At 35.8% G+C, this 25,596-nt stretch overlaps 1 protein-coding gene, 1 long non-coding RNA gene and 1 pseudogene across 4 annotated transcripts in view; 2 read left to right on the top strand and 1 right to left on the bottom strand.

Annotated features, from left to right (window-relative positions):
* LOC137653077 (leucine-rich repeats and immunoglobulin-like domains protein 1) overlaps positions 1 to 25,596 on the bottom strand; it is a 431,305-nt gene that overhangs the window by 328,008 nt on the left and 77,701 nt on the right. The gene's annotated exons all lie outside the window — the stretch shown is intronic.
* LOC137653834 (piggyBac transposable element-derived protein 4-like) lies at positions 12,586 to 19,358 on the top strand (annotated as a pseudogene).
* On the top strand, positions 23,601 to 24,467 carry LOC137653076 (uncharacterized). The gene is made up of 2 exons (XR_011046377.1): positions 23,601 to 23,694; positions 24,282 to 24,467. It is a non-coding gene; the product is annotated as an uncharacterized lncRNA (long non-coding RNA).

The raw sequence follows: 25,596 nt of genomic DNA, 5'->3' as shown, positions 1-25,596 counted from the left end.
CAAAAGTCTTTGCCTTTGTGGTTGCAGAACAATGCTGCACACTTCTCGATCGGCTCCTCCTGCAAAGGAAAAAGGGCCCAATGAGTATTTAAATTTTTTATATCCGTGATACAAAAGCATACAATTTTTATTAACAATAGTAATCACTATTGTTTATCATAGCTTAGGATAGTAAGCTTGAAAGGAAGTAGAAAAGATACATATATGTGTTTCCTCTCCCAGGCCATTGCTGAGACCTCCGTCAGTATTAATATTTAGTTTCCCTGATAGGGAGAAAACAAGGTAGGAAAAACTCTAGGAACTAGAATTAGGGTTAGTAAATGTCTATACTAACATTATCCACCTGTAGTATATTAATACCGGGTATTTTAGGGTCGCGATGATCAAGAAAACCATTTGGGTGTTGAGGGAGTATTAAACCTCAACATAATATTGTGATCCCACCAAATGTCTGCGTTAGGAAAAACAGAGTATGTTAGAAAACGTGTACTACTGTATAGTTGTATACTAGTTTAGCCGGCGGCACTGCCGGTGTTGGGTTAGTACCTGGCAGTACTAACTGATAGAGGGAGAAAAAACGTTAAGGAAGGAGAGTTTCCTATTATTATGAGTAAATATAACAGCTGGAAGTGTAGGAGGCTATCAGGCCGCCTACTGTCTCCTTGCCAGAGTGAAAGTTCCAGTGGAAGGGGAAAAAATCTGTCAGCTATGACGTCGGCGGCAATGAAGTATGTTAGGTTTCCCGCCGGCAGCCGTCAGGATCTGTCTCAATCCTCCCCCCAATAATATTCACTTCCTGTGAAGGAAGGGAGTAAGGGGGAAGGTGGCAGAGATGGCTGAACTAACTGCTACCGGCTTGGTACCAGCCGGTAACGGAGTCACCCTAGCAGGCCGGGATGACTGTCAGAATACCGGTGAGGGAGATTTTGTGACGGATATGACGTCACTAAAGGATAGAAGGGGAAGGGTAAAGGGTCTCATAGTTCATTGATATGAGAGGTGTCGGCAGGTATGCCGCCTTCGTTAAACAGTGAACTGAGGAAGCATGGCTTCCTGAGCTGACGACATCGTCGGCGGCAAAGGAAGCATGGTTCCTTTGCTGATGACATTGTTGGCGGCAAGACAAGGGCACCCTGAGTTAGTTACTATCTATATCAAAGCCGGTGGTAGCAAGAATTTTGTTCTACTCGATGGTGATGAAGAAAGACAGAGGTTTCCGCCTATAGCGGCGGTGGCGGCGGTGGCGGCGGTGGCGGGGGTGGCGGCGGTGGCGGGGGTGGCGGCGGCGGTACTCGGGGAAGGAGAAAAGTTTTAGCCTCTTCTCTCTGAGAGAGAATGAATATCGAAACTTATCTATAGATTCTAGAGAATGTAAATTCTCATACGAATCTAGAAAGAACGATAGGGTGAGGCTAAACATGGGGAATCACTTTACCAACGTATATATGAGGGAGGGTAGCCTAGCTCTGGTAGGATCCCTGGCCAAAGTAGTTGGTACCACCGGGGTTCCCGCCGCATACGATAAGTAAAGTCACATAATAGGAAGAGGAATAATAATCATGTATGCAAAATCACCACTTGTATAATTTGCCTAAATAGCTAACATTATAGCTTATTACCGGCAATTGTCGCCCTACTGACTAAATAAAATGCAATTGTAAAGGGCAACTGCTGTCGTAAAATGGCTGCCTCCGGTTCTCGGCAACGCTCAACCAAACACACTTACATTATTGAAATTTAACTGTGAAAAGGGAGACTGAAATTATACACAGGAAACAATTAATACTCAACTCTCCAAAGAATGAAAATGCTGAAGATTGCATGATGAATATTCCAATAATTTGTAACAAAACACCGGGTTAACGTAAGAGCACAACTGGCTTAGAGTCCTACTAGAAAAGGAATGGCGTTGCGGTAGTAGTAGGGATGGAGGTCCACCGGATACCTAGAATGGCAACCCCTTCTTTTGCCACCCTTCCCCCTTATATCAAAGAGTTAAATCTATTCGGGGTGAAGATTGCTATGTGTCGTATCTACTATACGTCCCCTGATATTACGCGATATCCTTTACTGGATACTCGCGCCAGGAGTTAGAATCCTGGAGACCTTTGCTTTAATTCTCTGGGAGTATCACTGTAGCAAATATCCCTTAGAAAGCTACCTAAAGGAACCTTCCATCAGGACGACATGGCCTAAGCCCAAAAAATTATATACATATATATATATATATATATATATATATATATATACAGTATATATGCATACATATATATATATATATATATATATATATATATATATATATATATATATATATATATATATATATATATATATATATGTATATATACACCTGTATATACACATATATATACACATATATATATATACATTTATATATATATATATATATATATATATATATATATATATATATATATATATATATATATATATATATACACACACACACACACACACACATATATATATATATATATATATATATATATATATATATATATATATATATATATATATATATATATATGTATATATACACACACACACACACATATATATATATATATATATATATATATATATATATATATATATATATTCTAACGAAGCTGGTCTAGTGTAGAGTAAATACAATAGTTTATTAATTTATTTATATTTTATTTGTGCATTGAAGAAAGGTTAGCCAGCTCTTAAAATGAGTTCTCCTCATGTAGATTTAAGTATATTATGTAAGTTATGTAAGACTTCTCGTCGTTAATTTCATTGTATTCTTTATTCAAGTTAGTATATGTAAATTTACGACTATTTTTAAGAATTAACTTTTTATATCATGTATTTTTGTTACGAAAGCTTACGTATTCTGTTTGAGAGTGTTATGTGATCATACACAGTAGGAACAAGGGCTTATGTAATGTTCTTCAATATTTTCATGAGGTATTGTGTCATGTTTGAGAGAGAATACACAATTATTTTGTCGTCGCACTGTTGGGTAACTACACATTCGAGAGAGTAATACTTGGTAACTCCAATGCCTTGCCTGGCTCCCCACACTACCAGACCTCAGTCCGGGAAGTTTCTGGAAGTATCTGAATTTCATATATAAAGGCGATACCAGGGTTAGATAGACAGACATTTCCAGCCTTAAGTTCCCCATCTACCCTCTCCCTCACTCAAGCACACAGCTCTGATTATTGTCTTAAAAGTGTTCAGTACCTATAGTGTGTCCTCTCCAAAGTGACCCTGTGCCCCAAAGCAAATTATTCGTTGAAAAGATACCCAAGACGAAACAGTGACTTTGAATTCATTGTACTAGGATGAGTGTTGGCATTGTGTAAAGTTTTAGTAACTGGCCCTGTAGGAAGGGTAGGTATTTGTATTGTGATCTGGTTATGTATTTTTCATTAAGTGTCAAACTTAAATATTGTATTCAGATTTATTTACAAGTAAAATAGGTGATTGTATAATTTTCGTAAGTGTTATTTATTTTTTCTTAGTCTATGGATTATTACGATTTAACATTTAAAGTTAAGTGATTATATACTTTTCATATCGTAACATTTTAGTCTTAATCTCAGTTTTGTTCAGACTTAATATTTCGAGTGATTGTATTTGTTGTTCTGTGAATTCTCTTCCAAAGTGTTGTAATTTATATAGAATATATTTATTTTTGTAAATAGTGTATTATTCCAATCACTATTGTTTAGAATAGTTACGCTTGTGTCCTGTCATGAACCAAAATTAGAGCTATTTGAATATTCGTAATAATAATTACCAAGTTTAGTTTTGAGTGTACTTAGAGACCTTTGGATATTCAGTGTTTTATATATTATTGTCTGGGAGTTATTTAACTGTCTCAGAATTTGTGTATTAATATTTTGAAGTGTAACAGTTTTAATGTAAACCCAAACAAGTGAGTTTGGAATTCGAGAAGTTGATTAACTTGTCAGTCATAGTATATATTATATTAAATGTTTGGTTCCTAGTCACGAACATAGTATATAATATATTATTTGGCGCCCATACCTGGGAGTCATAATCATATAATATATATATATATATATATATATATATATATATATATATATTTAATGTTAAAAAATCCATAAGGAGGATAAACGACATAGTTGACAACACATTCTCTTGGAGTACTCCACCGTTCACTGGAAATTTGTTTGATAGGACTCTATTAATATTAACTTTGCACTTGCTATGCTCATGAACAGACTTAATCAAAATTACATATTTGAGAGAAACTCCATAGTAATGTAATACTCTCCACAAAATTAGCCGGTGCACACTATCAAAGGCTTTTTCATAGGCCACAAATACCATCAAACGTGGATTTTTATATTCTACACGTTGCTGTACCACAATTCTTGAATTAAAAATTGGGTCAGTACAAATTCTATCTTTTTTAAATCCTGCCGTTTTATCTGTCAGCTTTCATCAATCTTTTTTTCTGATCTCTTTAGAATCAGCATACTATATTCTTTCATGTCAACTGACGTAAATGTGATGTCTCTGTACATTGTAATTAGTCCAATATCCTTCTTTTTGCCATTTTCTCCAACACTCTTAGTTCCCATTTATCAGGTTTTGCCTCTTCACGCCACATTCTACAAAATAATCTCGTAAGTATTCTGGGAGTCACTTCATTTTAGGCGAATATCATCTCAGCGGTTATTCCATCGTATCTAGGGGCTTTCCATCTCTTGAGTTTTTTCATGAATCCATTCATAGGCACATCTAGGTCTTCCTCAGCTTCAGGTATATCAATCAAATCATTCCCAGCATATCTCTTATTCATGATCTCATTAGTGTTCCATCCATCCAACGTTGCCTTTCTTCATCTTCTGTTGTTATAACGGATCCATCTCTCTTTTTGATGGGGATATGCTTCTTCTTCTTTGCCACAGTAGATATTTCATTAATAATTCTATGAGCACTTCTTACACCATAGCCACTCCCTGAATTCATAGCTTTGGCAGCCTCATCTGCTTTCCTGTCTAAATATTCTCTCCAGTCATTCTTGCTTATTATATTGACCTCACTATCAATACCGGAATACTTAGCATTCTCTACATTGTAATTTTTAGTTGGGGATGGTGGAGAAGGATTGGGCTTCATTGGTAACAGGAAATAAGCTAACCTATAGTATGCTGAGGATGCAAGACATGTAAAGCTTGCTTACCATAATGCATGAAATATCACAGGAGGTTGGGCTCACGATGAATAGAAAAAGGACCGAGATGATGAGAACGGAATATGCAATGGAAGATGAAATGTCATTGGAAGAAAGGATTAATGAGGTGGAATCACTTAAATATTTAGGAGCTATGATCTCTAATACAGGATTCTTAGAATTTGAGCTTAATGAAAGATTGAAAAAAAGCAAATCAGACAATGGCTAGGTTGGGCAAAATTTGGAAATGAAATTTCCTGAAATTAGATTTAAAAATCTGGCTATATATCAGTTTAATGAGATTGGTGTTACTGTATGGACATGAGTTGTGGTATAACAATGAAACAATATCCAACAGATTTGCTAGATTTGACAACAAAGCCCTCAGAAGAATATTGGGAGGTAAATGGTAGGACAGGATTAGAAATGAAAATATAAGAGATTACACAAGTTCCATATGTGGATGACATCATGGGCAGGGGTAGATGGAGATAGTTTAGGCATGCTCCTCGTACTCCCCAAACGAGATTAGTCCACCAAACTTTCAATTGGGCTCCACAATGCACTACAAGAGTTGAAAGACCCAGGCCTATGTGGTTGAGGACTATGAAACAGGAAGTAGGAGAGGATGAATGGAGAAGTATTGAATTATAAGCTCAAGATAGAGACGATTGGCGAACTCTGACCCTCTTTGCGTTAATAGGCGTGGGAGGAGATGATATAATGTTAAGCCATAAATTCACTTCACCTTGGAAATAATATATTCATTAGGAAATTGTGTCTAGCATATGCATTTTCTGAGTCTGGAGTCGATCCTATGAAACAATAAAAAACAAGTCGATCTGACTGTTTGTTTATCAAAACTGCTATAAGTAGATTGCAAATTTGTCTGTATACATCTCTGTCGAATTCAAGTTTTGCAATTAGCATGAAAACCACTGCATCTCTTCCATGAAAGCTGAGTGCTATTTTTACTACGTGGATAGATTTACTAACACACAATACTGTCACATTTTCAAATACTAAAATACACATAGTTTTCATTATCAAATTAACTTTACCTTGCAAATTACATAGTCAAATAGGAATTACAAATACTTCTGTATCGATACTGAAATAAAAGTATACTTATCAATTCTATCAATCGTCATATAAATTAGTTCAAATCATCTTTGTCTGCAGCCTTTACCCATCTCTATAAGGGGCTTGCTGTTTTGTATAAGCCTTCTCCATCTTCTATCCTGAGCATTCTGTTCTCTTAATCCTCTTTCTTGCATGTCATTTGCTACTTTACCTTTCCCTCTGAACTTTGGCGTCCCCCTCCTCCTTCTCCCATCTACCTCTATGTCCATGACCCTTTGGCAAACATGATCCTCTTCTCTCTGCATGACATGCTTAAACCACTGTAGTCTTCTTTGCTGAATTATTTTCAACACTTTTCTGACTTTGATTGTCCCTCTAATATAGTCATTATCATCCTCACTTTTGTCACTTCTAACTTCCTGTCTTGTCTTTGTCTGCAGCCTTTACCCATCTCTATAAGGGGCTTGCTGTTTTGTATAAGCCTTCTCCATCTTCTATCCTGAGCATTCTGTTCTCTTAATCCTCTTTCTTGCATGTCATTTGCTACTTTACCTTTCCCTCTGAACTTTGGCGTCCCCCTCCTCCTTCTCCCATCTACCTCTATGTCCATGACCCTTTGGCACACATGATCCTCTTCTCTCTGCATGACATGCTTAAACCACTGTAGTCTTCTTTGCTGAATTATTTTCAACACTTTTCTGACTTTGATTGTCCCTCTAATATAGTCATTAACATCCTCACTTTTGTCACTTCTAACTTCCTGTCTTGTCTTTTTTATTGGCCAAGTTTCAACTTCATATACCTAACCTGGTCTAACTACACTCTTATAAAACTATAATTTTACCTTTACACTACTCCTCTTATCACATAATATTCCTGATGAACTTCTTCCATTCATTCAAGTACACTGCATTCTGTGGTTAATTTCTAAGTCCATACCTCCATTATCCAACACACAAGACTCAGGGAACCTAAATGTCTTAACCTGTTTGATGTTATCCAAACTCACATTAACAGCACCCTGTTTTCTCTCTCCTCCAATGAACAGATATTCTGTCTTGGCATATTTATCATTAAACCTCAATCTTCAAGAACTTGTCTCCACATCTCTAGTTTTCTCCCCCCCCCCCCCATTCGCTAGTCAGGTCTACCACAACAGCAACATCAGCAGACACCATACTTCAGGGGACTTCCTCTTTGTCACCTGCTGTAATAACATCCATCACACATGTAAGGACTGAGAGTAGAACTTTGATGTAAATCAACCCTCACACTAAACTTCCCTGTCGTTCTTACTGCGCTCTTTATACATGTGGTAACCTGTACATAGATATCCCAGACTACTTCCACATAATTTCCTGAAACACCCTTTTCTCTCATACATCACCACATCTCTTGCCTACAGTAGGTACCTGATCACAATGCCTTATCCAAATCAATAAATACCGGATATAGTACCCGCTGTCTTTCTTCATATATTTCCACTGTGTGCCTCAGTGTAAAAATTGCAGATATAGTACCCGCTGTCTTTCTTCATATATTTCCACTGTGTGCCTCAATGTAAAAATTGCATCCACTGTACCCTTTCGTGACATAAACTTGAATTGTTCTTAACTTACTGTTTGTTGGATATGAGGAAAATTCCTAATTTATTTATTTTATTTGGGAGATATTTTACTTAATTCTTTTTTATTCCTTCATTTAATTTGGATGTATAGTATTATTATTCATGTTTTAATAACTGATACTTATTTCCCAAGAGCTTTCCGGGAAATTGTGCATTTGGCTTAACTTAAACAATAAAGAAGAGCTAGGCCGAGGCATGTTTGTTTTTGATCCCCTCCTTATTGGAAGTCCTCTGTCTTTGTTCGCTCCCATTGTTGCTGTCTGAGAGCAGCGAATATAAGGTGCCCAGACCCGGGACATTACTTTAAATATTGCTGTTGATTCCCACCTTCATGTAGTAAGGCAGAAGAAAGGAAGGAAAATTTAAGAAAAACCATGCCATCTCACGTTGAGGGGCTACCCAATCTTCAAACACATTGCAAGCATTGTTGGATGAACGGGACGGGACCACAGAGAAGTTACAAGAAGTGGGTCACGACTTCGACAGACTTCTGGTCACCTTGGATGATGCTCAGTCATTATTGAAATTGGAAATTTTATGATTCAACCTAATTATAAGAGGACATTGTGTATGCAGATCAGTTTCAGCGAGAAGTAAGAGGTCATAGGATACAGGCTACCCAAAGGTTAGTTCACATGGTTAAAGATGAAAGTCGGCCTATACCTGGTGAAAATGGTTCTGCTTTTGGCGAATCTTCATGCAATGTTAATGTGAGATTGCCAAAATTAGAATTGCCCAAATTCAGTGATGTTTTAACTAAATGGCATTCTTTTTGGGATGGGACTGCTGCTTTAGTAGATGACAGTGATATTCTTACTAAAAGTAAATTTTGTTACTTACAATCATTATTAGAAGGAAAAGAAGGAGCAGTGATTCAGGGATTATCCCAGATTCCGACTCTGTGTATTGTATTGCCTAGTAAGGCCTCTGCTGGTAGCTCCAAGTATATATCTTCCTTGTAAAAATTGCAAGATGAACTTTAACCCATGTAGGTATCTTTGAGGCTTTAGGAGTAGATGGTAAACTGTACAGGGTATTTGACACCTGTTATTTTGTCTCGGCTACTCAGTGACAACATCCATTAAGAATGGTCTAGGGAAGGTTCCAGCCATGAAAGTTATCTTTCATGGTTATTGAAGTTTTTACAGAGGGAAATAAAGCGTCGACAGCGGTCAGACACTTTTAAACACATTTATAAAGGAAAATCAGATGATCATTTTGTTGAATCAGATAGGAGAGGTATATTTCAATATAAATTTCGGAGTTCAGCATCAGCCCTTCAAAGTTCTTCTGAAGTAGGTGTAGGTCTATATAGGCGTAGGTCTCAATGTATGATTTGTAATAACGGTTACAAAAGTAAAAATTGTAATGCTATTTTGAAGCTCTCTGGGACTGACCAGAAAGAAGCTATTAGGTCTCCTATGTTGTGTTTCAGATTTTTGGGAAAGGGGCAATTTTCAAGGACGTTGCTCAGAAAATGTGTGAAATGTAAAGCAAAGCATAATGTTGTGTGTTGCAATGATATTAAATCTAATGGAGATAAGAATATTCCTACTGGTCAAGAAGAGGCATGAGTTGTTCTCCTGTTACTATTCCTACCTAAAAGGACACGCATTGTGGTGTAACTCATTGTGAATATAACCCAAAGTATAATATCTTGTCTAAAACATGTTGTGTATTACAGACAGCACAGGTAAGGATTTGGGGAAAGAATGGCCTGTTCCAAGCTATTGTACTCTTTGATACTGGTTCAGACAGATCTTATGTTTCTTGTAAATTTGTGAAGAGAGTCCAACCTAGATAGATTACTAATGAATGTATATCATATTCATTATTTGGAGGTGGTAAGGCTTCAAAGGTAATCAATGTAGGGAACTATAAAATATGAAGATTCACTGAACTTATTTTCTTGGCCTACATTAAAAGTGCATAAAGGGTTTAGGACTTCTTTCCTTTGAGGATGTATCTGAAAGGGGCTTTGGGGTCTGTGTGCATAAAATAGATCCATTGAGAGATAATCTGTTTCAGGTTTCTCTTGTTTTGACTAGAGGTAAAGTAGCCCCTATAGAAAAAGTTTGATTGCCTCATTTAGAGTAGTTAGGTGTATTACTTTGTGCACGTTGCTAGTATTCATCAGATCTACACTATGTCTTACAGATGTGTCCTATTATTGTTGGATATAATCTACTATCGCTTTGTCTTGGCTAAGGGGAGACCATAGTAGATGGAAGACTTTCGTAGCAAATAGGACTGTTGAGATTCAAACATTATCCTTGTCTGGTTGTTGTTATTATTTCCCAGGCAGGGAAAACCCTGCTGATTTTATCCCTAGAGGGATATCTATGGAAAGAGTTGTTCTTTCAGATATTTGGTTTTTTAGTTCACATTCGCTTAAAAGGACTGTAACTTTATAGAGTGGACAGGTAGAGATGTCATTGAACGGTGACGAAAATTGCAATGAGACTGTAGTTGCTTGTTTAGCAGTAGAACCTTTTCCTCAAGTTCTTGGATTTTCTCGGTGGAGTAAATTTCCTAACGCTCTCAATATTAGCTTGGAATTTGAGATTCATTAAGAATTGCAGCCCTCAATCGACCAAATGAATTGGTCCAATGACTTATGATTAGTGATCTATGGCTAAGACTAAATTGTTTCAATGTGTGTAAAGGGAATCATATCCTCAGGATATCCTAGCCTTAAGTAAATGTAAATAGATTAGCAAGGGAAGTCCTCTGAATAGGTTATACCCCTTTTTGGATAATAGAGGTCTTTTGAGAATCAATGGTAGTTTAGAGAATTTTGATCAGTGCCATGAAAAAGAACATTCTTTTATTCTTTTTCCAAGCCATACAATGAAGGTTTCGGTTTGATTCCATGTTCTTTTAAAACATGCTGGTATATCTATTGTTGTGTCTACTTTGGGAAATAATTACTGAGTTTTTAGATTTCAGGGGATAGCTAAGGCTGTATGTATAGAATGTGTGTCTTGGCACGCAAGATTCGAAGGCTTGCAGTCAGCGTGTAGCTCCTCTTCCTGAACTAAGAACCAAATATGCTCCTCCCTTTACTGTAACTGGTTTAGATTATGCCAGTCCTTTGCTTTGTGCTAACATGTCTTCCCAAGAAGTTGTAAATTTTACTCGTTACATGTGCTGCTGTACATTCTGTACATTTAGAGCTTACCGATTCTCTATCTCTGTCATATTGTCTTCTTGCCATACATGGATTTACATCAAGGTGTGGTATTCCTTCAACATTTTATTCTGATAATGCAAAAACGTTTGTTGGTGATTCTCATGTTTTGCAGCAGCATTATGGCTCGCTACCTTCTCAGCAGAAGTTTATTGTGGCCCGTGCTCCTTGCAAGGGGGGGGGGGGGACTGCTTGATAAGGTAGGTAAAGTCACTTTGGGTACGAAATGCCTATCTAGATGTGAATTAGAAACTACACTACATGGAGTCAAAGTATTTATTAACCCTAGACCTATAACCTTTGTGGGTAAAGAAACTGACATTTCTAATTCTTTGACTTCTTCACATTTTCTTATTGGTCGTACTGCTGGTTTTCAGCCTGACAATGTTGATGAACACTTTCCTTGTGTATCTTTCATAGATTATTTATGTTGCGAGAATTCACCCGCTAAAGGCAGTTAGATAAGTTTTGGGGGAAATGGAGTTCAGCATATATAAGAAATTTGCCCTGTAACACTAACGGATTTGTGTCTACATGTAATTTAAAGATAGGTTCTATGGTGATGGTAAGTGAAGATAATGTTCCTAGATTGTCATAGTCCCTTGGAGTTACTATAAAAAGTGGGTTCTGGCAAAGATGGTTTTATAAGAAGTGTCTGTGTTGAAACTTCCAAGGGTGTCATTAACCCTTTCACTGCGGAGAACGACTTTAGTTTACTTAGATTCATAACCTTTCACTGCGGAAAACGACTTATTCCACACAACGTAAGAAATTTAAAGTTCAGCTCCTTTTGTTGATGATTTATCTAGCTTCCACATGCTACCATCTGTTGCCGATTTTATGAACTACCCACTCTCTAAAGCTCTCGCCATTCGTCTCCCAGTCACTCATGATTTTGGTAATTTTTATTTTTTTATTTTTACGTTATGTCAACAAGAAATTATTATATATAGTATATGCATGTTCCTGCATTATAAATCAATGTTATTCATAGATTCATCGTAATATCATGCTTTCCAAAGTTCGTTTACCGAAAGTGAAGTTTTTTTTTTCTTTTACATTAGAGCTGAACAGTTGCCATGACAACTAGACTTTATTGGAAGTTCAAAATGGGACATATAATGTTGTTTTCTGACATTAATGTAGAAATTTACTAAATTAAATGAATAATAGTCAAATAACAAACTCATTCACGAGAAAAGAAGTTTCGTGTACTGAATCCGAAGCTTTATTTACTTACATTCGTCAGCTGATGTTCCGTCTGTTCGTTGCCTATCGGTCCCTTCATTTTTACGGCATAATTTACTGATACAGGTTGTTAATAAAGATATTTGTCATAAATGCTGGTTTCACAGCAGGGTAAATTCAATATATAGTTGTAAATTATGGTATTATTATACTATTGGCAAAAATACTCGATATTGCTCTGCTTTATCAGTCAGCTGACTTTGTCCTTTTAATTTTCCCTTTAACTCTCGGTTTAAGAAATATCTTTTCTTTACTTTTATGTGGATATGGCTTCTACTTCTCGCCAAGTATCTTTTAAAGAAATTGATGACATTTTATTTGGAGTTGATTCCGGATTTGGGTCAGATATTGATGAACCTACAGTTGATGTCGCAAATTCCTTATGTTATTTTATAATGAATTATAATAACAATAGTCCCACAAAATTAAGTAATGTTTTTGATTACACAGTCCCTCATAAAATAAACTTTGGAAAATTGTATCCATATGAGTGTTTCACAAGATTTTTTCCAGAGAACATTTACGATCATATTGCAAAAAGAAACTAATAAGTATTTCAAGGTATTGATAGCTAAAAACAACTTTCACCTAAATGATCAAGATACCAACAATGGTCTGATGTAACTGATGATCATATAAAAGCTATTGATGTTATTGAAATAGCAATGGGTATACTTCATAAGCCAGCAATGGAAAGTTAATTTAGTATAGCTTTTTATTTGATACTCCTGGACTCAGAGAAGTACTTTCTCCGGACAAATAGCAGTTAATTAGATCAGCTATTCATTTATGTGATAGTGATCAGAAAGATGGAATGATAGGCTCTCTAAGATTAGACCAATTTTAGATATGGTACAAGATTTATATGGGAAATACTATGTTACCAATAGAGAAATAAGTATTGATGAAAATATGATTAAAGTTGAAAGTAGGTTATTTTTCAACCAATATTTACCATCAAAGCTTTCAACTAAATGGGGAATAAAAGTATGGTTTATGACAAATGCTCATAATGGTTACCTACATAAATTTATTGTGTATACTGGGAAAACTGCCAGATGGGTTAAGTATAGAATTTTTTCGCGTTACGAAGTATAGCGAAAAATAATTGTCCTAACGACATGTAAGCAGATCTTAAGTGTCTTGTTGCTTAAGTTCAGTTGTTATGTAGGCAGTGGCCAATGAGAATTTAGTGTTGGGTGAAACTTATTCGATGTTTGAAGAGGTATTCAGTAAGTGGTCACTTTCTAGCGCACGCTAGCCCGAGCAAGTCGAATTTATTAGCCAGGACGCCAGGCAGGGTTAAATACAGCTTCAGATGTGAATAGTGTTTTCACGCTAGCAATCAGAATGCTGAAACCGTTTCAAGAAGTGATGGACAATCTATTATCCGATTTCCAGCAGAATATTCAACAAGTATCCGCACCTCGTTAAAGTATGATGGAAAACCATTTGAATGAGCATCGCGTTATTTTGAGGAAATTGATACGAAAATGTTAGCATTAGATGCGATTGTTTATCAACTTGGAGGACAAGGAACATCTAAAACTGCTGCAGAAACGAGTTAGTACGCATAGAGCAGCATCGCCGAAAGTGTCAAGCTAGTTAAAGATCGAGGAAAAAAGTGGATTCATATCAACTTTGATGGAAGAGGTCTAGAGCTCAATAAAGGCCGAGAGTTGACATTGGAGCCGGGAATGTACCAAGAAAGACGTCGAAAAGATAAGTGAAAATATAGCTGTTTTTATTTTGTATACTTAGCAGTTGGTACAAGGAAATTGGAACATTGTGTTTATTTTATTCTATTGTTTTTAATCGCCTGTTGGTTGTTGTTATTCACAATACATTGAACAGAATTAGATTGGGTCCGGTAAGTTAGTCTTTGACGTCTAAAAGGGCGATCACAAAATTCTATTTCAAAACCGTTACTGTGGTTGTTGGATTGGGCAACAATAGGTCAGAAAGGGACGAATCAGAATTTATTAAAAGAGAATGGGTGACACTGGTATCAGAAAAACTAAGAAATAATTCCTTTGACGGTTACCAAGAATGGAAATGGTAAGCAAAGGCTGGTTTTTTATTACAAACTTTTTAAGGATTTAATTAGTCTACAGTCTGCTTATCGCATAGAAATCTATTAAAACGTTGCCAATATCTTTCTCATTGGGGAAAAATTTAAAAAGTTTTTATAATGGATTATCTTTAGATATTTTTGAAAGAGTTCTTAAGTCTGTTAGATATTGGAGATCTAAGGAAGTGAAGATTGAAGTATTTTTAGATGATGGCATAGCTGCGGATGGTTGTTTTGACGGGGCATTGGATGCTAGCTATTTACTTTAAAAGCTTCAAGGTTTGGATTTATTTACAAGAAAGTATAATTGGTTTTCAGACTCTAAATTGTATTTGGAAAGGTTTACAGAGGACGAATACTGAAGGCAAATTTCGTAACTACAGTATTAGGATGAACTATGTCATTAAAGATCTTGTTTAGATGCCAAACCTTCTGAATTAACAAAAACTTTATTTTAACGAGTATCTTTTGGACAGAATTGTCTGTTACATAATTCCCATGAAATTTGTCGTGAGAGGTATTGTTAAAATGTAAACGATAAAGTATTTCTGTATTTTTACATATTGAGCAAAGCTAGTTGAGAACTTAATGAAGAAATATCAGATGCTCTGGTTGAGATCGCGTTTTGACGCAGAAATTCATTCTTTTTATTTTGGTCGTTACTTTAACTATATACTTGCATCAGACTTATTGAACCTATTACTTCATTGTGACGCCTAAGATGTAGGCAGTTTATCACTATATTGTGACGCCTAAGGTGTAGGCAGTTTATCACTATATTGTAACGCCTAAGATGTAGGCAGTTTATCACTATATTGTGACGCCTAAGATGTAGGCAGTTTATCACTATATTGTGACGCCTCAGATGTACTGTAGCAGCTTAGCACTATATTGTGATGCCTCAGATGTAGGCAGTTTAGCACTATATTGTGACGCCTCAGATGTAGGCAGTTTAGCACTATATTGAGACGCCTCAGATGTAGGCAGTTTATCACTATTGTGACGCCTAAGATGTAGGCAGTTAATTACTATATTGTGACGCATCAGATGTAGGCAATTTATCACATTGCGAAGCCTCGGATGTAGGCAATCTTATCAATATATTGCGACGCCTCATAGGAAATTTACCGCTATATTGCGACGCTTCAGACATAGGAAATTTACCGCCATATTGTGACTCCTCACATTTAATAGTTATATTGTGACGCCTCTGGTGTTGGGAAATTTATATGTTGTGACACCTCAGTAGTAGGTTTGGAGTAATTCTGAAGTTTGTAGCGATGAATACAGCGTTTTTTTTTTTATCATGAAAAGAGTCGTTGGAAACTGGACAGCAAATGAATCGTTAAAATTAAACATGAAGGAGCAGAAGGCAGTTGACAGAATTATGTAAAGTACTTTGGCAATGTTTGAACGTTGTTCCAGATAAAAAAAAAAACCGTTTTTAATGCAAGTAGGTAGCAAAAAGCCAGATTTGGAAATCATAGAAAACCAAAGAATTTAAACTTGTACTGAATACACTGTTCAGGTCATCAATGTATGTAAGCCCAGAAAGAGTACAAAAGAGCGGATTTTTTGAAGTGTTGTCAACTAACATGGATGAATGGTCAATTCTTGCTTACATTTTTTAGAGTTATGGACTTGTGAGAGTTATTCATTCTTTAGACTGTTTTGCTACTTTTAAAAATATGTTGAGGTTTTTAATCTCTAATATTGGTGTCCCGGTGCAGAGGGAATTGATGTTTTAACTTGAGGTTTGGTGCTTTATACCAAAGGTTATTAATAAAATGGAGGTAAAAATTCTTATGTAGAATATTCCAGAGTGAAAGTCCTCTCTATCTTGACGGTTGATATCAACGAGGGAAACTCTGTTAAACTTTGAGTGTTTACGTAACAAAAGGTTTATTACACACGGCAAAGATAAAAAAAAAAAAAAAATGGGAAATTTTTCGCTGAAATTTAACTTTGATATAGAAGGTAAAGGATTTTGAAATTATATGTATATATGTACAATGTTTTATTTTTGGAATCTGCTTTCCAGGATCGTGAATGCAATGAAATGCCAGCAGTCGTCTTTGACGGTGGCATCTAATTTGGACAGGAAATTGGGGGACCTCAGTTGTCATGAGCATCTTCTGTCATCGATGAATGACAGCACCGACAAGGCCTACCAACTTGTCTTTCAACAAAGAGAAACTTACAATAATGGTCACGAGCAAAGCGAAACGCCATTGTATGTTGCTTTATTTATGACGCTTTTATTAGATTCCGGCGCTTTAGTAATCTCCAGTGATCAAGCTATTTATGCCATAACGTGCATGCATGAAATGAGGGGTTACATAGATCCAACGGAAATTCACTTGTTAAATCTTTGCAAGCACCTGTGAAACATTAAGCTGGTAGATCGGTGCATACAAAGGATCTTTTTGATAATATGGTGTTGCAGAATCCGTGCGGATTATATTTTCCTATAATGAAAAACTTCTTTATTATTTTGATAGATCATTAAAGTTTTCTTATCTGAGATTTGGGGAATTAAGTTTATTGTAATTTTAAGATTTCTTAGTTGAACAGGAAAAAAAACGAAAAATCACCAATACTGTGAAGTTTTTGATATCGGAAGTTGTCACAAATGCTTTTCCATATTTGATGTATTTTGCTTGATACAGAGGAAGCTGGAATGATTTTGTCCTTTGATCGATTTATCTTTAAGAAGTTTTTTAAAAGCTCCTGTAATGTAACCAAACAGAATTTTTTGTTAAAACTGTGGTTATAAGGTCAAACATTGCAAACGATAACGTCAATGATAGGTGTCTTCATAGACATGAGTGTTGGGAGTCTGTTTCAAGTAAACATGTTTGTCAAAGGCTTCAAAAAGAGGTTAAATGTGTAAATCATTCAATCGGAACATTTATTTCTTTCTCTCCATTTCTTCCCTTCTCTCCCTTTCTTTGGTATTATCTAGGGTCAACCGGCACGGTGCGCTATAATGCAATTTAATGTTTTATTATGTTTATACCTGTAGAGAATGCGGAGTGAAGTGAGGACTAGAATTTTTTCCCGTTACGAAGTATAGCGAAAAATAATTGTCCTAACGACATGTAAGCAGATCTTAAGTGTCTTGTTGCTTAAGTTCAGTTGTTATGTAGCAGTGGCCAATGAGAATTTAGTGTTGGGTGAAACTTATTCGATGTTTGAAGAGGTATTCAGTAAGTGGTCACTTTCTAGCGCACGCTAGCCCGAGCAAGTCGAATTTATTATTATTATTATTATCATTATTATTTATTAGTAGTATAAGAGTGAGGTTCCACCACTCAAATTTGAGTTACTCTGCATTATTTCCGTGGATACACAGGTTTCCATAGTTTTTTCAAAACTTGAGATTTTGTTTTTTAACTATGGTTTTTCCTGGGCGGCAGAGGAGGCTTATATGTTAATTTGAAAGTTTGTTCATTTTGTGTCTAAATATGCACTGCTATATCAGTACAGAAGTTTGTAGAAGTTATTAGAATGTGATGTTACATCTATATTGTGTTTCAAAAGTATGATTCATAGGAAAAATAAACCTGGCGTCAACCGGCACGGTGCGCTATAATGCAATTTAATGTTTTATTATGTTTATACCTGTAGAGAATGCGGAGTGAAGTGAGGACATCATGTTGTTCTGTCTTTGTTAGAGGGTTATGAAATTATAGGTCATATTTACATGGACAACTTTTATGAGTGTGTCGCTTTTTAATAAACTTTAGATAAAACTTTAGCTTATGGAACATTCAAGGTAAATAGGAAGGGTCGACCAACCGATAAGAAAAGGAAAGAAAGAAAAAAAAAACGTGAAAAAGGGAGCTTTACCAGTAACATGGGTAAGGATTGATGTTAAAATTGTTGCTTGTTCGTGGCAAGACACAAGCAGGGTTAATTTACTGTTAAGCCTTGGAACGGTAGGTACATATAATGTGAAACTTCATTAAAAAAGGGGTGACTGAGAAATAGATACGCTATGTGTACAAGTGAAATACAATAAGTATATTTTGCTCAACATATTCTTACAAAAGAAAAGGTATAAACATTTTATTGTTGAAGCAGCATTAGTGGACTAAAACATATGCTACAACAATCAGAATCCCACTGCTAAGCTGGATCAGAAAAAAATAAGGAAAAATTTATCAACACTGTATTAGAGGGTATAAAAACTCAAAGAAGGGGTAGATTTTCAGATTCAATGGAATCAAGATTAACTGAAAGGCATTTTCCAGCCCAATATGTTTATAAAAACCACAAACCCCACTGTATTGTATGTTCTATCTTGCCAAAGAATTGCTTGAGGAAAGGTAAAGGTGAATGTAAAAGAAAGCCAACAACCTATTTTTTTGTGATAAATGTGTTGAAAAGCCCCCTCTTTGTATCATTCCATGTTTTGACACATATCATACCCTTAAAGTCTTCAAAAAGCGTTGCCAATGTGGAAAATAAATGTGCGAGTCATTGATGAATTGGATGGAATCAATAAAGTCATCTATGAAAAGAAATTTTTTTGAATTTTCTTCATTTTTACTCTTTTATATAAAAAAATTAGGGCATAAAAAGATATACTCAATCAAAATATTGTTAAATTCTAAAAACAGAAAGGTTATAGCACACGAAAAAGATAGTTTCATTAAAATTCAGGTATGTTGATTTTTTTTTGTGAAAATGTACACATAGCTGTGCAACATCCAATATCCGCATCGAAAGGGGTAATATACAAAAATTACATGATTTTTAGATTTCAAGTGTATCTGATCGTCATGTAATTTGTAGGGATATTCATGAAAATTCTTTGTCTGGACCTGTTTCTCTAAATTCTAGTGACGATGTTGATGAAGGTGAATTTAGTGCCCCACAACCTGTTGCTGAACCTATTTGTCATATACATGTAAGGGTCATGCTTTAAAGGTACTAGTGAAATTGAATTTGTAATACTTTACCTTATGTGTAATTGATCTTTTATGTAGATAGGAGTATTCGTAAATACTCCTATGGTGGAGAGGATGTTGGATATGAGTAAACCTCCTAGGTTATTCATTTCATTTTGTGAGATATTTTCTTACATATTTCCTTATTGCTCTATTTAATTTGGATGTATAATAGGATTGTTTATATTTCAAAAATCGACACTTATTTATCATGAGCTCTGTGGGAAATACTGTAGTGACTTGGTGTAAACAATATAGGAGAGCTTGGCTGAGACCCATTTCTTTTGGATCTTGATAATTTCCCCTTCTTGTTGGAAGACTTCTGTCTTTGTTCGCTCCCATTGTTGCTGTCTGAGTGGAGAACATACTGCTGTTTCATTTCTTATTCATCTCCCTATAATTCGTTCATAGATCTTCATAGTGTGAGATATCAATTTTATCCCTCTATAGTTTGAGAAGTCCTGTATATATGGAAAACAATTATTCGGAAAACATTTATTGAAATGGAAAACTGTTAGAATGAATGTTATTCGAAAAGACAATTATACGGAATGATAATTATTCGAAATGAAAAATCATTTATTTAAATACTAGTGTAAACATTATCAAAATGCACGTATGCATGTGGTAATCATTTGAAATATCTATATGGAAATATATTCATTCGGAATGCAAAAGTTTTTATTGAAACAAAATTGTATATACAATAAAAAAGCAAATATACAAAAAATTAGATAATTATCTGAGATACAACTATCTATTTTAAAACATATTCCTAAAAATTACTTTTAAATTCCAGTTATGTGGTATAGCGCACAAATACTCTACCACCAAACACCGGTTAAAGATTGTTACTAATTTTTTTGGTCTTACATTTAAGTTACGGAGTATCTTTGAACTCTATTATATTTTGGCTTCTTGCTCCAGTTTTGCTATATGAATGTCTTACAAATCCTGATTTCTTTTAAGAGCTGTTACGATTTCAAAATCGTTACAGGTTCTTTTAATATTCAAACTAAATGTTTCCTAGAACAACCAAATAAAATATGGAAATTTAATGTAAAAAGAAACTCATAAGGAAAAACACAACACGATTATTCACAAAATTAAAAAGAAAATCAATGTTACTTCTTCGGTTACTTTAACTGACAAATCAAATCAATCAAAACATTAATAGAAAAGGGAAACAGTCAATAAGGTAGAATTACTTAAGGAATGTTGAATAGTTATCTGTAGCTGCTGAGATGACAATTGTACGGAGGCTTCAGGCTTGAGAATGGTGTAGAAGGTCGGCTAAAGTTCAGGTGAAACTGCCACGATGACTTCACAGAAATTGTGGCATCAAGTTAGGACATCAGAAGTCTTCTCCAAGAATTTGATGATAGTGTAAAACTAAGGCTAGGTTTCAGGCAGTGTTAGCTACTTCTCGTCATAAGCAGGGAGTTCTGGCTGCTTCAATTCGTCTCTTCTTAGCCATAACAGGATTTTGGAGATAGGCGTTTGTGGTCTGAAGGGAAGGTTGGAAACTGGTTCTATCAGAGTTCTGGTCTTCTCTGCTTCTTATCTCGTCAGGATGTGGTTCCTATCTGGTTTGGACATAGTTCCTCACTTGTGCTATGCCCTATCCTATTTCCTCTGGACAATCTATTCTTGAAGTTTATATACCCACGTATGTGCGGAGCTAATTACAATGGGCAGTCGTCATTTCCATATAATGATTTTTTTTTGGGGGGGGGGACAATTCTATGTCGTGACTGGTTTCCTAAAAAACGCCCACTTCAATCACGCTAAGGAAGCTTCTAGAACAAAACTCTGATGCAATCTAGACCTCATGTAAAGTTATAATAAAAGCGCAGCACGCGGCACGTGTCCACCCGTGATAACATTTTTCATAAATAAGGATATCCCTCGAAGCTTGGCTTCTCAAAATATGCAGACTCCACTGATTAAGGTGATGACATCTTGATGCAAACAAGACAGTTCCTTTATCGCTGCAGACACTCTTCATCGAGGCTTGGTTTGTATCCAAAATGCTGATAACAGTGAAGTGATGACAGCTTTGACTGAACACTATGGCAGTCAAATCTCGTCTCACTACTCACACTTTGGGAAGAGATATGCATTTTTGTTTAAATGATATATTCATTCAATAGTACTGTATCTATCATGCCAAGAGCGTCTAGGAACTTCCATATTGTTGGATGATGGTATGACATTCTCAAAACAAGACAACATACTTATTTTCAAAAGTAGGACTTTATCTATGCCTTCTAGCAAGATGACCAATCCATAGGTCTTTAAAATAATCCAAAACAGAATTCACTTTCAAAGAATATGTATTAGAATCTAAATAACATTCAACTGAATCGATAACTTAGTCTACAAGAGCAAAGTCTATGACTTACTGTTCTTCTTTATATATCTTTGTTTAATTCCGGTTTTATACTAAAAATCGAAATTAACCTACTTCCACCATGATAGGTAACTGCAAAGTGGCTACTTATGAAAGTTCTGTAACCAGCGTACATGAATTTTCGGCTTTAAATTACCAAGCGTTAAATACTCACTATGGAATTACTCTACTCAGGAATTTCACATAATATGTACATTTCACCAGGTTAGAATTCTGGATATGGCAAGGTCTGAAAAACGCGGTAAGTGGCCTTCATCATAATATATTATTATTATTATTATTAAATGTTAAGCTACAACCCTAGTTGGAAAAGCAGGATGCTATAAGCCCAGGGGCCCCAACAGGGAAAATAGCCCAGTGAGGAAAGGAAATAAAGAAAAGTAAAATATTTCAAGTATAGTAACATTTAAAAAAAATATTTCCTATAAAAACTATAAAAAAAACTTTAACAAAACAAGAGGAAGGGAAACTAGATAGAAGTGTGCCCGAGTGTACCCTCAAGCACGAGAACTCTAACCCAAGACAGTGGAAGACCATAGTACAGAGGTTATGGCACTGCCCAAGACTAGAGAACAATGGTTTGATTTTGGAGTGTCCTTCTCCTAGAAAAGCTGCTTACCATAGCTGAAGAGTCTCTTCTACCCTTACCAAGAGGAAAGTAGCCACTGAACAATTACAGTGCAGTAGTTAACCCCTTGGGTGAAGACGAATATTTTGGCAATCTCAGTGTTGTCAGGTGTATGCGGACAGAGGAGAATCTGTAAAGAATAGGCCAGACTATTTGGTGTCTTTGTAGGCAAAGGGAAAGAACCGTAACCAGAGAGAAGGGTCCTATGTAGTACTGTCTGGCCAGTCAAAGGACCCCATAACTCTCTAGTGGTAGTATCTCAACGGGCAGTTGGTGCCCAGGCCAACCTACTACACTTTTGACGATTTTATCTGAAATCTGTTTTGTGAGAAAAGTTCAATTGTTTGTTTGATATGCAAAATGAATTTGAAATTGCACCATCCACTAATTGCAAAATTCTAAAAGACATTATACTGTAGATAGTTGCGTATAATTCAACTGGAATGGTAGTAGTTGCATAAACATGTGCTTAATAGCAATCATAGTTAGAAAAGTTCAATTGTTTGTTTGATATGCAAAATGAATTTGAAATTGCACCATCCAATAATTGCAAAATTCTAAAAGACATTATAGACAGTTGCGTACAATCCAACTGGAATGGTATTAGTTGCATAAACATGTGCAATCATAGTTAGCTTCCCTGATCTTAACCTAATTTTGCATTGAGAGCATGATACTGCAATACACTGAATTGTAATGTACCTGAAAGAGGTATGAATCAATTGCACGCTCCCGAATAACTGTTTTTATAAAAAAATACAAATGTATTTACACGATCATGAAAAGGCCATATAAGGGTGATAATTACATGTGTACATTCAGCGGCCTTTGTCGTTTAGGTTGAGTGTAGCGGGCTACTTGAAAGACAGTAAAGTTAGGCAAGTACTTAAAATTGACATTAACATAAAAGTTGACAATATAATAATGGTAATGGAAATAGAGTCCTAATTATCGTGCGTTACATTCAACGACTTTTTTTTTCATGTTGGTTAGAGTATGATGGCATTTATATTGCGCACTGTGTTTAATCCTAGACAGGTAAATGTGTAGCGTAGATGCTACCGCCTATATTCGCTACCGCCTGTATACGCAAAACCACTTTTTCACTTCTGAGCCGCTTGGGTTCGGCTTCTAAGCGGAAATTTACCCAGCACCGGTTAGTAAGACCAGAGACACAGCCGAAGAAACAACTGCCATTGTCTCCTCTCTCGACATTTTTTGGAAATCACCATATTTGTTTTTCCTGGTAGCGTATACACTGCACGTTTACCTTGTAAGTGACTATGATTGATTTTCATAGGTTTTACAATATTGATTACAATATATTTATTTCTGTGAATAGTGTTTTGATACTTATAGTGAACGTAGATAGATGATTTGAGAACATGATGCTAATGGTATATTGGATGTAGGATTACCATCTAGGGTTTAATTTAGTCAATATTAGCAATGTGTTTTTTCTCTTTTTTTTTAGCCTAGGAGGTTCATTTTTCAACTGAAATGCACTGAATGCAGCCCAGAATGGTTACTATTCATTATTTTTTGTTTTATCTTGATATTTTCTACAATTCTAGCAATAATTTTTGGATATTATAGGTCACATAGAATGGAATAGTGTAAATATGAAAGAGGAAAATTCATTATCGGCGCTAGTTATTTTGTTGAAAATTTAAAAAAAAATAGTTAACTTTTTTTATTTCAGGATTTTCATATATCATCTTATTTATCTCTTATTCAAAGTTTATGTATACAATTTTCAACAGTCTCAATTTATAATTTATATTAGAAAAAAAAAAAAATTTGTCAAATGTAACTTTATTTTCTTTACTAAAAATTTCCCCCTTTTTCTTTTCATTCCAGATTTTTCTGTTTTCAGCCTAGGAGGTTCATTTTTCAACTGAATATGCCTCAGGGACTCCTAGAAACTACCATTAGGCTGTTTTTATCATGTAGCAAGGACAAAGGCTCCCAGGGCCCCGAGAGTGGTAGTCTCTCAAAATCAACAAAAGTTTTCAGGTCTCAGTTAATAAAAAATCATTAAGTTACTTCCATGTTTTTAATTGAGTATATCCTAGTCGTAGATAGCTAGAATTATATGTATAAAAAAAATAATTAAAAAAATGCTTTACCGGAACTACCAAGTGAAGTTGAAACCAGCAGTAGCGTATACGCTACAAGTTCACCTGTTACGTTATCGCTTTAGACGTTTACCTGTCCAGGGTTAAAAAACAGAGAGAAACCAGTCTTCTTTATTTGTATGTATGTTGCTTTTTGTACATGTATTACATGACTCCCCAAATCACCTGAAGCAGATATCTCTGTGAAAAGGGAGACCTATCCTAGAGAGTTGCACTGTTGGTGGGTTTCTCGCAGGAGATATGCATTTTATAGGTGGTCAATGATAAACCAATCATCATTTCCAAAAATGTTGGAGTGTTGAAGTGCGACAAATGAAGCAATGAGCCCATATATGGTGGCAAAAGAGGTAGCTGACAGGCGTTAGTGTGCATGAAGATGTGTGAAGTAGTGTGTAGGTCTTTAGGTATGTGCTACTTGGGAAAGTCTTCTAGATTCATGGGCACATGATAATACAACTTCAGGAGGTCGAGAGTCGAAAATACTTTAGCACTGTGAAGGCAATTGGTGATCAGCGATTTTAAGGGATAAGGCTTTGGGCCCATATGCATGGTAAGACACTTGTAATCCACACAATGGCATAGAGATCTTTCCTTTACAATGATATAGAGGGACAAAGGTCTTTTGACAAAGGCCCATTTCTTGCATTTTGGTTGATGTGTGTTTATCAGCTATCAAATGGTCTGAGGACAGACATATGAATCTCACAATCACTAGGGGGCCCGTCATCTTGATATAAGGGTAAATACCATACTTGTCGGGAACTCTGGGCATCTGACATAGTTCTGGTGAAGACGTCAGGTTACAAAATCAGGTGGGCATGCTGGTGTGAAGTGCCAGGTGTGGATGAGGAGGAGCTGTAATTGACTACGTGTTGATGTGCGACATCAACTAGTTGGTAGAAATGAGCTAGTAGTTCTGCATCAATTAAAAGCAGTGTAATGTCAGTTATTATGAAATTCCACTGGTACTGGGTACCCGCAAACCCCAATGTCAGCATCTGGTAACCATGGGCTGGGATAGTAGATACGTTGGAAGC

This window comes from Palaemon carinicauda, chromosome 14 (genome assembly GCF_036898095.1).
Source record: "Palaemon carinicauda isolate YSFRI2023 chromosome 14, ASM3689809v2, whole genome shotgun sequence".
Taxonomy (NCBI): Eukaryota; Metazoa; Arthropoda; class Malacostraca; order Decapoda; family Palaemonidae; genus Palaemon; species Palaemon carinicauda.
This window is presented reverse-complemented; position numbering and strand designations above follow the sequence as displayed.